The 12,940-nt window shown below is 35.9% G+C and overlaps 1 pseudogene; it reads right to left on the bottom strand.

The window, feature by feature from the left end:
- LOC126032225 (glyceraldehyde-3-phosphate dehydrogenase-like) overlaps positions 1 to 11,994 on the bottom strand; it is a 139,603-nt pseudogene extending 127,609 nt beyond the window's left edge.
- Positions 11,995 to 12,940: the final 946 nt, after the last annotated feature.

Raw genomic sequence — 12,940 nt, 5'->3', positions numbered from 1 at the left:
AATAGTTTGGTGTTTATTTTTAAATCACATCTATGTATTTACATAGACATGTATCTGTCAATATCATACTGTGATATATTTTCTCAACCATATTTCTCAGCATGTGTTTCTTTTTAGTTTTTAGGGCCTTTTTTATTCAATATAAAACCATAAAATGAAGTTTAGAAATTTACATAAATTAAAATTTTTTTAAATAATGAAAATCAGAGATAATACAGATATACTCTACTGTATATATATATTGCCTCATAAGATGAATGATATTTAAAGGAAACACATAGAAAGTCTTAGCATGAATACAATGATTTAATAGCTAGACATACATATACATCAACCTTCAACTTCCCTTGATCCCACTCCCCTTTCTTTTTCTCTTTTTTCTTTTTCTTAATTTTTTATAATTTTAATTGTGATCAAAGTGAATTACAAATCTTTCAAAGTAATATTTAAGGTACATAATGCCAGTAAATCAGGGCCATTCCCACCACCACCAGTGTTGTCATCCATCCATCCGTCCCTGTTCCCAGCATGCATTTCATACCTTCCCCCTTTGTCCCATGGACTGCTGGTGTAAGAAGTCTCCTTTGTGCATAGCTTGTTGTAGATTGAGTATCAATTGGTGTCATTGACTTTAGGTTTGGTGCTTAAGTCTGATCATTTTTTATTTCCACTCAATGTTCATATGACTGATTTGCTCCTGGTACCATCTCTTTTTCCCCCTCTCAATTTATGAGGGAGAACAAGACGATTCAAGTTCTGTGGTTCTGTTGGAACAAGAAAAGAAAAAAAAAGCTGGGAGAAATTTTTCTAGAGGCTATAAATATCAATTCAAAAGAAGAAAAGAAAAAAAAGTAAAACAAAAAAAATTTAAAAAAAGAAAAGAAAACCAAGCAATGACAAAAAGTGCAGCAGCAGCAACATAAAAATTGTCACCAAAACAACTACCATAAGAAAGAAAAGAAAAAAGTAAAAACAAAAAAAATGAAGGGCTGGTGTAGCAAGATTTTTTTGTTTTGTTTTGATTTGTTATGGTTTTTTTTTGCATAGGCACAATAAATATGGGCATGTTAGAAAGAAAATTCCCTTGGCCTAACAGTGGTCCTCAAACTATGGCTCGTGGGCCACATATTGTATTTGTATCTGTTTTGTTTCTTCATTGCAAAATAAGATATATGCAGTGTGCATAAGAATTCGTTCATCATGGAACATTTTCTAGAGCACAAGTGAAAGTGATATTTAATATTTCCAATATCAGAAGTTTAGTTATTTCTAATTTTAAGACATATTAAACAATTCATAAGAGAATGGGATGTTCATATGTTTACGATCTAAGTATGTTTTTGTTTTTAAAAATGTTATGCTTTATTTATAATATAATTATGAAAATTAAGGTTTTTACTTGCACAAATAAAATTTTTTAAAAATTGTTAAACAGAATATTGATTTGGAATCTTTTGTTTTATCTTTTGTTTGATAAAATATATTCATTTTGCCACTACAGATAATACATTCTCAGTTTTTGTTTTGTTTGTTGTTGTTGTTGTTGGGTTTTTTTGGTTTTGGGCCACACCCAGCGGCACTGAGGGGTTTCTTCTGGCTATCTGCTCAGAGATAGCTCCTGGCAGGCACGGGGGACCCTATGGGACGCAGGGATTCGAACCAACCACCTTAGGCCCTGGATCGGCTGCTTGCAAGGCAAACGCCCTTGTGCTATCTCTCCGGCCCCTTGTTTGTTGTTTTAATTTTGTAAATAATTCACCGTTGTTCCTTAAGGGTACATTTTTCAGATCATCACTTACTATTAAGTGGAAAGTTTTTTTTTTTCCTGTCTTTCTTTTCTTTTAGTATTAGTAGGAAAAAAAAAAACAGTGTAAGATGTCACTGCCATGGCTTTGTGGGGAAATTAGTTTTTTATTTACTTTTAATATTTTCTTATTTTTGCTTTTCTCTCTGTAATTTTTGCACATATATGTATACACTCTCAGATATATATGAATGTACATAAATGTGTATAGCTATATTTTAAAACAGTTTGCATTAATAACTGAATAAGATATTGGAAATGATTATTAAAATGTCTTCAACATTGCTTATACATTTTTCTTTTCTCATCTTGTAGAACAGTATTAATGAATATTAAGTTGAAAACAGTAAAAAAAATTCGTTCATAGTTTTTTTTTTTTCATAGTTTTGTTTTTACTATAGTCAGACCCTCCAATGGTCTGAGGGACAGTGAACTGGCCCCCTATTTAAAAAGTTTGAGGACCCCTGGGAGATACAGCATTTCTCAATCCTTGAAGCACGCTGTCTTGAGAACAACTTCAGGCTTCATATGCACTCATCATCAAACCCCAAAGTCATTTTATGGTGTCAGAAAACTTTCTGCTCAGTTGTGGATGCGAAAATTAGTCCTCTGTAGCTAGAGAGCTTGGTATTTCAAGGACCCACTCCTCTTTCTAATAAAATAAGGGAGACACAGTTTCTGATAACACAAAATAAGGTATTTCTAATCTCTACATTCATGATGCTTCTACTTTCAAATACAGACTATTATTCAGGATTCATCATTATTAGTTTAATTTCTTGCTGCCTAAAACATAGTTTTAAGAGTAGGAATAAACAGTCATTAAAATATAAATATGTAATATTAATACTATGTACTACATGTGACATTTATTATTTTAAAATATATATCACAAGTAAATATTTTGTGTTGCATTTTCACTAGAAAACTGTTGTACTATTTAATTTTGCTAGTTCTTGCCACTTACCAAAGCTCACCAATTGATATTCAAGAATAAAATTTACTAGTTGCGTTAACACTATAAATTCAAATATACTTATCAATTTCAAAAACCCAAAAAGCTGGAATACATTTAATTTTGATAGAATAACTGTTTCATAGAACAATTAAAATTTTAGATTGATATAAAAATAATAGTTACTTGCTAGTCATAAACGTTGGCCAACTTTGACAGTAATTAAATAACAGTGATATCAAAATAAATATTGAATAAAAACCCATACAGTTATTGTTATGTGGATTGTTGCCTTCATTTACTTGCATTTGTGTTTTATGATGATATCAGAGTCATTGACAAGAAAACTCTAAAGTAGAAAAAGAGACTCTACCTCATCTTTGTTCTTCTATTTATAAGCAGCTTTCAGCTACCTTAAACTTGAACATGGTTGGTGAAATTGTATTTTAAACATCACTTGAATAAATGTTAAGTGTACAAAGTCTCTCAGCAATGAACCTATAAAGTAAATGTTTTGGACAACATCTAACTTCAGGGAGGTTAATTTTAAAGACATATTCTTTGCTTCCAAAAATTATATAGATAATGATGGAAAAGTTTCATGGAATTCAGTGAGCCTAAACAGTAAACAGTAACACAGAAGGATCAACTAACACCAACTATAACCCTGCAAATCCTTAGATACTGATTTTAGTAATATCAGGGAGAGATAATAATTATTTCAAACTGGCCCTTTTGATCTCAGTTTTGATCATTCCATTTACCTTTATATTGTAACAAATGATATGAAGTAAAGTTGTGAATGCAAGAAGGCAAGCTAGAGTGGTGGGTGGGAAATTCAAGACACTGGTTAAGAGAAGGTCACACTGATAGTAGATTAATATTTGAATATTTAATGCCTCAAATGACTGCATTATAAAAAAATTGGTAAATCATGGTGTTATAATAAACTTTTTTACAGAATTAGAGATCACTATTATCCATATTTAGTATAATTTATGATTTGTTATGATTCTCTTTCTTTAATGTCGATCAAACTAAGGACTTTGATTTTATTTATAAAAGTGATTGCTTAGATAATTTCTACTGATTTCTACCATTCAATATTTTTATTCACACAGGGAAATTGCCAAAAAAAAACCCCTAGAAAGACAGTGTTTTTGCTACATATAACTTTTCAGTAAATTTTTAGATCTCAGAGTTTATACTGCTTTAATACAAATGTATACTTAAAGTTTAAATTAAACAGTGATTTAATTTAATAGTTTATATTACTTTTATTTGTATCTATGCTACTCTGTAATTGATTTGTGATTTTTCAATCAATGTTTCTGGGCCAGAGAGATAGTACAGTGATTAAGGAAGTCACTACAGTTGACCCCTGTTTGATGGTCCTCTGACCATTACTGGGTCTAACGCTGGAAATGTCTGAGCACTGCCAGGGTAACCTGAGTAATGTCCAACACCACAGGGTCTGAGTAGCATCACAATTTTGCACTGAACCACTTGCATAATTGGTTGAGAATTGCCAAGAGAGGCCTCCTAAGCACTGATTGAAAGACTCCCTATCTGTACCTCTTCCAAAGTGTTCTACTATTGCTTTGCAGGATTTGGAGTTTTTCAATTTTTCACATTATTACCAACATAGAATGGTAAACAGTATTGATAGTCTTAAGTGATCAATTAAAAATTAGTAAGAAATGAGTTTTTCCTCAAAATCTAGATTTGATTACATTCATTGATTATATCCCTTGTTTTTCTAGTGGTAACTCCCCAGCCCAACACTAATTTTTGTTTGTTTGGGGGCCACATCTCCTGGTGCACAGGATTACTCCTATCTCTGTGCTTAGAAAAAGATTCTGGAAACAGTCAAGATACTCTTCAACAGATGAATGGCTAAAGAAACTGTGGTACATATACACAATGGAATATTATTCAGCTGTCATGAGAGATGAAGTCATGAAATTTTCCTATACATGGATGTACATGGAATCTATTATGCTGAGTGCAATAAGTCAGAGAGAGAGAGAAAGACGCAGAATGGTCTCACTCATCTATGGGTTTTAAGAAAAATGAAAGACATTCTTGCAATAATAACTTTCAGACACAAAAGAGAAAAGAGCTGGAAGTTACAGCTCATCTCATGAAGCTCACCACAAACAGGGATGAGTTTAGTTAGAGAAATAACTACGTTTTGAACTATCCTAATAATGAGAATGTAGGAGGGAAGTGGAAAGCCTGTCTAGAGTACAGGCGGGGTTGGGTGGGGAGGAGGGAGATTTGGAACATTGGTGATGTGAATGTTGCACTGGTGATGGGTGATGTTCTTTATATGACTGAAACCCAAACACAATCATATATGTAATAAAGTTGTTTAAATAAAAAATTAAAAAAAGAAAAGAAATCACTCCAGACAGGCTCAGGATGTCTATAGTAGAACTCATATTGCCTTTGGGCTACTGTCCAGTCCGGACAGCCCAGCCTAACACTTTTTTAAAATGGAAAAACTGAAAAGTAAAGAGAAATATGGACATACTCTTTACAGATAAGAATGTGAGTATGTTTGCAACATGGAGTGTGTTTTAGGAAGGAAAAGGAGTTAGGCACATACTTTATTTATTTCTTCTTCCAAAGGTGGAGAATTGAATCCAGGGCATCACACATTCAAGAGCTATACAACTAATCTTAGACTTATATTTTGAAGCAGAGAAAACAATGCAATATTTTGTCTAGAAAGTTTGACACTGTGAGAGACTGAGCTAAAACTTGTTTTCTGTTGTCCTTTTAATCTAATAGAGAATGAAGACAAATGGTTTTCATTCTAAAGAACTAATATCTTATTTTTTCATGCCCTCAATCTCAAATTTAGCATAATTATTTTGTGAATGTCAGAATTCTAAAAGAAAAAGATGGTTGCTACTTGTAAATTCACAGATATCTTCTCTTGTCCAAACATGTAAAGTTTTAACTAGAAGATTAATTCACAGAAACTCAATAAATAAAAACACTTTAAAACTTTGAAGACTGTTTATTTTGCTTATAGAGGCTCTGTGATTTACAATACTGTTAATGCACATAACTCCAATACCAGACTCATCACCAGTGTACTCACCTACCTCCCCCCAATAACTAGTATTTCGCCTTTTCAAGACCCCTAACTACACACTAATTCAGTTCTCTGAATCACTATTTGTTGCTATCTCATTGTGTGCCTTTAAGTCCCATATATGAGAGAGATCATTGTGAATTTATCTCTCTCACTGACTTCATTTAATATGATATCCTCAAGTTGCTGCAAATAGCATGATTTTGTTATGGCAAGTACGTCTAGTACTGTATTGGATAGAAGTAGTGAAAATGGGCGACCTTATCTTGTGACAGATTTTAGAGAAAACATTAATAGCTTTTCTCCTTTGAGTATAATGTGTGTTGTGTTTTTGTGGTAAATGACTGGTATATTGATGAAAGTTCCTTCAATTCCCACCTTGTTGAGAGTTTTTAATTAGAAATGGATTCTGGGTCCTTTCAAAGATTTTTTTCTGCACATAAGCACATATGTCCAAGCAAGTGGTCTATTCTGGAGGATGTCATGTGTTCCAGAGAAGTGGGAGGGTTGAAAACTTAGTTTCTTACATTTCTTCCTTCACAGCAGTATTTCCTTACTGAGCTTAAGTCTAGTTAATATACCTAACCATGACAGAGCAGTATTAAATCTCACAGTTGTGTTGCTATCAATGTCTTCTTTCAATCTAGTAGCAGTTGTTTGAACTATTTTGCTGGCCCTTCATTAAGGTGCATAAGTTTAAGAGTATGAAATATTTCTGGTGTACATATGCCTTGATGATTAAAAAATAATCTTTACTGTGTCCTATCACCTTTTTTTGAGCCTTATTCTTATTTGAGCCACACCACCCTTCTTCAGGGTTGTTGGCTTGAAGAATTATATTTCAGTCTTTTACTTTGGGTCTGTGTTTCCTCTGAGTGCTCAAATATATTTGAGCAAATGTATTTGTTTGCTCTGAGTGCTCAAATGTATTTGGCAACAGAAAGGTGGGTTCAATTTTCTAATCCATCCTACCAGTCTATGTCTCTTAATTTGTGTGCTTAGTTCATTGACATTGAGAGATATTATTTCCATAGAGTATTATGTCTTTATATTCTTTCTTTAGAAGTTTGTTATATTTGAGTAGGTTTATCTTATCATAAAATAGCTCTGGCCAAGATAAGGGGAAGATGCAACCTCAGCTGCCCCCCACAGCCTTCTCTCTCCTTCCTCCCGGTCCCCAGGGTTATTCCTGGACAACTGCTCAGGGTCCCAGCAAGTGGGTTCCGGTGAGGTGCAATTTAAAAGAGACCTCTGGCTTCCTTGTTCCTGCAAGGGGCTGGGAGGGGACTGGTGAACTTCCAACTTCCAGCAATTAGGAAGCAAACGCCCTCGGGGAGTCAGAAGCTTCAGCAGGCAACAAGGGGAGGACATGGCTCCATGTGCTCTTCGTTTGTCCAAATCACAGACCAAAGTGGTGTCTCGGAAACAACACCCTCCCTCTTGACTATTTCTAAAACATAAAAGGGTCACGTGTATCTCCTTTGTATATCTCAGATGTATTCCCTTAACATCTATAACTCTTTTCGAACATCCTCATATAGTGACAATTTTGCCCACTGGCTTTGTTATTTGATTGTTTGATTTTCCCCCTTTGAGATCTGTTTTATAAGCAATACTGGTAGAAGAGTATCTGTATAGATTTCATGTTTGAACCAAGTTATGGGGAATGTTGGACTTTATTCGTCGGCCCCCAGATGCACCAACAATATCTTGTGGCATTGCTCTTCTTTTGCATAGGCACATTAAAATGGGAAAATAATACATATGCAATCAAGTTCTTATCTAACAGAGATGGGAACACAAATTTGGTAATGTAATTAGACCTTTTACTCTCAACATTGGCATAATGATTTGGCTTAGGTCTCAGAAGAATGGGCATCGCCCACACACACCTGAACAATGGATAGCATCTATGGAAACAGCCACAATTGTCTTTAACATTACCAGGATCCAAGCTTTTACCAGGGAAGACCTACCACTGCTTTGGCATTGACTTACTCCAAAGAATGCTCCCAACACCTAGACAACTCTGCAATAGTCTGCATGCAGGGCAGATCGCTCCACATTTAATGGTATGCTGAAACTAGAGGATGCTCCACATCAGCCTGACATCGATGAAAGAAATGCACAGAATCCAGAGTCTTTAAATATAAGAATCTGATACCAACAATAGCTAAAGTGCGAAAAAGTTTCATCAGGACCACGGAGAATGACTCAGGTTGGACAGACTGGTATGCCTGGAACCCAGAGTTGGTCTTATGACAATAAACTTCTGGGGTGAGGCCTTTTTGTAATCAGGTCAAGGATTTTTTTTCATTTTCCCGATTTTTCTGGACCTATGCAAACAACGGCGATTGCCACCATCATACCTTTACTATATTTTTTTACTCTTATCCATTAAGGAAAAAAAATACAATTTACTGAACTTAAAAACAAATAACTGTAGTAGAATGCCTTTCTCGAATACAGGCAGAGGATGGGAAGGGGGAGGAGATAATGTTATGCTGGTGAAGGGGGGTGTTGTGTTTATGACTCTAACCCAACTTTGATCATGTTACTTAAATAAAAATATATTAAAAATAATAAAATAGCTCATTTAGTTCTCTTATTAGTGGTTTTAAATCTATAAAGTTTCTGAGCTGTTGCTTATTTGTTAAATTGCATATCATTTCTTCAAAAATTTTAATATTTAATACAAACAACAAATTTTGTTTTTGTAATTGCTACCTTGAACAAAATAAATGAAATATTTTAACACTTAAAAAGTTATATACCAACCTGATTGACACAATAATGATCAGCATTACAAATGTTTTGTTCCTTAACTACTTATACTATATCTGGTATAGTATATAACATGCATATTTTCTCTTTCAAATTTGTAAAATCTAAAGTGGAAATTCTGATTCTGTTCAAAAATTGTTCTAATTCTATTCTTTTTTATTTGTTAATAATTTTTGTTGTAACCAAGGTGAATTACAGTCTTTCAAGAATCTGACTGAGTAAAGTACTATCAGTGAGGCATCTATTCATTGAGTTCTTTTACTCTATCTCACTGTCTTTGGGTCTGGATAATATCCTTTGGTAAATCTGCTGTAAATTTTATAAATGCCCTTTGTATGTAATTTCCTTTTTTCATTTTGATGCTTTCAGTATCTTTTCATGTTTTCATAATCTTGATTAGGATGTTGTGGGGGTATTTTAATTTGTGTCTAATTTAGTTGCTAATTCTTTAAGCATTCAGGATATGGGTGCATCAACCTTCAGCTCTGAGAAATTCTCAGTAATGATATTTTTGATTGCTGCTCCTTTATAAGAGTTTTCTTTCTTTTTTTTTTTTTTGGTACCCCAATGCTTCATATGTTGTTTCTCTTAAATCAATCCCAAAGTTCTTTGTGGCCTACTCATTTATTTAGAGGCTTTTTATTCCATCTTCTGTTGTTTTCTGGAGGTTTCTTTATGTCATATTTGAGCTCACTGAATCAGTGCTTAGCAGTTGTTACTTTACTGGTAAGAGTTTCCAATGAATTTTTCATTTTAACAAGTTTTTCAGTTATGATATATCTGTTTGTATTTTTCATTTATGCTCTTATATATTTTTGTTTTATTAGCCCTTTATATCTTTCTTTGATTGTGTTAACCAATCTAAGCATTTTCATTCTGAATTTTATTTCATAGAGATTATACTGGTTCATTTTACAGAGGTTACTACTGATTGGTCTACAGAATTTCAGTCTTCATTCACAAGACATGGTGGGGTTTTGTGCTACTTTACAATGATTCCTTTGTAGTCTCAATGTTCTTTATTTCCTATATCACTGGCAGAGAGGTCTTTGGGAAGCTTATGTGGGTGAGAGATTATATTGAAACTGCATAAGCAATTGCCTGCTCATGAAACCTGGACCCTGGTAATGGCCTCTACTTGTGCTGAAGTTCTGTCTTTTCCACAGATCTGGTATGTGCACCATTTCCATTGGGATCCACCTGTCTTGCTTGCTCTGTTGCAAAAAAATGCGTTTAAATTGTATCATAAGGGGAAAATTTTTTCTTATGTGGTATATTCCTCTGTGTTTAAGAGATAAATCTGGTCGATTTTTTTAATCTTGGTAATTGTTGACGTCGTGTGGGAGATAAAAACTTCTGCCCCCTTCACTGAGAATCTAGGCATGAGTGTCCTTATAGGAAACTACTAATGGCCACTTCCAGGCAGCGGGACTCAGAGCTGCAGCAGTGGCTCAAACCCAATTGTACTCCTAGCTTGCAGGAGTGGCTAAAAACAGCAGGAAGCCTCCACAATTTGGCTTACTGGACAAGAACTGGATGCTCCACATAATCAGCAGGGAGATGTAAATCAAAACAACAATAAGATATTATCTCACGCTACCGAGGCTGGGACACATCAAAAAGAACAAAAACAAACTGTGCTGAAGTGGATGCAAAGAGAAAGGTGCTTTCATTTGCTACTGGTTGAAATGCTGACTGATCCAGCATTTTTGGAAAACAATTCGGACATTTCTCAAAAAGTTAGAAATTAAACTTCCAAATCAAAACTACTATGAGGTACCACCTCACGCCACTGAGATTGGCACACATCACAAAAAAGGAAAACAAGCAGTGCTGGCGGGGATGTGGAGAGAAAGGAACTCTTTTTCACTGTTGGTGGGAATGCCGTCTAGTACAACCTTTATGGTTTCCTTCACAAACTGGAAATTGAGCTTTATGGTTTCCTTTGTGATTCCTTCACAAACTGGAAATTGAGCTTCCATACGATCCAGCTATACCACTCCTAGGAATATACCCAAGAAACACAAAAATACAATACAAAAATCCATTCCTTACTCCTATATTCATTGCAGCGCTATTTACAATAGCCAGACTCTGGAAACAACCAAGATGCCCTTCAACAGATGAGTGGCTGAAGAAACTGTGGTACATATACACAATGGAATACTATGCAGCCATCAGGAGAGATGAAGTCATGAAATTTTCCTATACATGGATGTACATGGAATCTATTATGCTGAGTGAAGTAAGTCAGAGGGAGAGAGAAAGACGCAGAATGGTTTCACTCATCTATGGGCTTTAAGAAAAATGAAGGACATTTTTAACAGTATCTCAGAGACAAGAGAGATGAGGGCTGGTAGGTGCAGCTCAGGACATGCAGCTCATCACATAGAGTGATGAGTGCAGTTGCAGAGATGACTACACTGAAAACTATCATAAAATGTGAATGAATGAGGGAAGTAGAAAGCCTGTCTCGAGTACAGGTGTAGGGGGGTGGGGAGGAGGGAGATCTGGGAAATTGGTGGTGGGAATGTTGCACCGGTGAAGGGGGGTGCTCTTTACATGACTGTAATCATACAACTATAATCATGTTTGTAATCACGGTGTTTAAATAAAGATAAAGGAAAAAAAAGAAATTAAACTTCCGTATGATGCAAAGTGAAATGAGTCAAATGGAGAGGGATATACATTGAATAGTCATACACATTTGTGGGATATAAAAAATAAACAGCATAGAGACAATAGACACAAAGACCAGTAGGACCAGTCCATGTACAAAGCATGTCACAAATAGCAAGGGAATACAGATACGGAAGAATAGGGATCATTATGACAATGATAGTTTGAAAACATCGCATTGGACAAGAACTGGGTGATGAAAGATAACCTTTCAGTAACAATATTGCAAACCAATACTTTAATCTGTCTGCCAACAACCCCCACACTCCCCAGCCAGGGTCCTTTCCAGAAGGAGATGAACCCCACTCAATGTCATGAAGAAGATTATATAGGAAAGGCAGAAAGGGAGGTTCTAGCCTTTTGAGACCTTCAAAATAATTGGCAATTATCTAGAAGTACTTTCCAACTACTCCCTTGTGTCTTTCCCTCATAGGCCACTTGGTATGACAAGGTAGCTTGGAGCAGTGCTCATGGAAATAGACTTGAGTAAACCTAGCATGTTGCTTACACCTTATAAATGGCATCCCTCCTTGTTCAAAGCAGAAGAGAAGCCTACGATGTGGCCTTTACAATAATGGCGTCCCTCCTTGTTCAGAACTCAGGTCCCAACATCCCTTCCTCTTACAGACCTGAGTCAAATCTTTGACTATCCTTAAGGTTCCTCATCCTTGTCCCTACTTGTGGGCCATACTGGGACCTTAACACAAGCATCTTAATCAGGGAGGTTTTCCAGGGTGATTGAACCACTGTTCATACTAGGTGGCAGAATCTTTCCATGGCCTTTCCAGCTCCTGCAAACTAGCCTTCACCTGCTGCAATGTTTCATGGATGCCCCCTAACTTGTCAGCATAGAAACAATTTTGCTCCCTTAGAGCTATATACAGCCCTCCTTCCTTCAGGAAGAGTAAATCCAGTCCCCACCTGTTCTGGAGAGCAACTTCTTCTAATGTCCCAATAGAAAAATGATATCTTCTCAGATCAACACCACTTGTTGGGAGAGTTAAGGTGATGTCTCTCTTGACAAGGGAGGCAACTCGCACATCAGTTGCTACTTGATCTGGTATAAGGGGAATAACCTTCTTGCTGTAGATAATAACTCTTCTCAACTTGTTCTCACCTACCATCTCCCACCAGGTATGACACCTGGGGTGGGAGTATGACCATGATGCAAACCTCATCTAGATTTGCAAAAGCAGTGGCAAATACACAGGGGGTCAGTCCCTTGATACACAGACAGTCATGTCCTATTCAGTCTTTGATGGGGATTACTTCCCCATGCAGCTATGTTGGCCTCTAGAGTGTCATTGCAATAGTCCAGGTAAGGGGACCCTGGTAGCCCTTGAGGGAGTTAATAAGAGACATATGCCTGTGTCTTGTATTCCCTACAGGGTGGTTCCTCCCTCAATCCAGGGGCAGCCAGAGTCTGTTGTCTGAACCACTGCCCCCATTACTCATATGCCCAGGAAATATGGGGATCTAAGGTCTAAACATAACCAGCTGTCTTTGGTCAGCCCCAGACAGGTGGCATTAAGAATATGGTAGGTTCCTTCTATGGTTTTGAGGACCATAAATCACCCCAATAAAATTAAACCACTGTCTTTTGATAATTTTT

The sequence above is a fragment of the Suncus etruscus genome, chromosome 16, assembly GCF_024139225.1.
Source record: "Suncus etruscus isolate mSunEtr1 chromosome 16, mSunEtr1.pri.cur, whole genome shotgun sequence".
Classification (NCBI taxonomy): domain Eukaryota; kingdom Metazoa; phylum Chordata; class Mammalia; order Eulipotyphla; family Soricidae; genus Suncus; species Suncus etruscus.
Note: the sequence above shows the minus strand (reverse complement) of the source record. Positions and strands in the feature narration are given on the sequence as shown.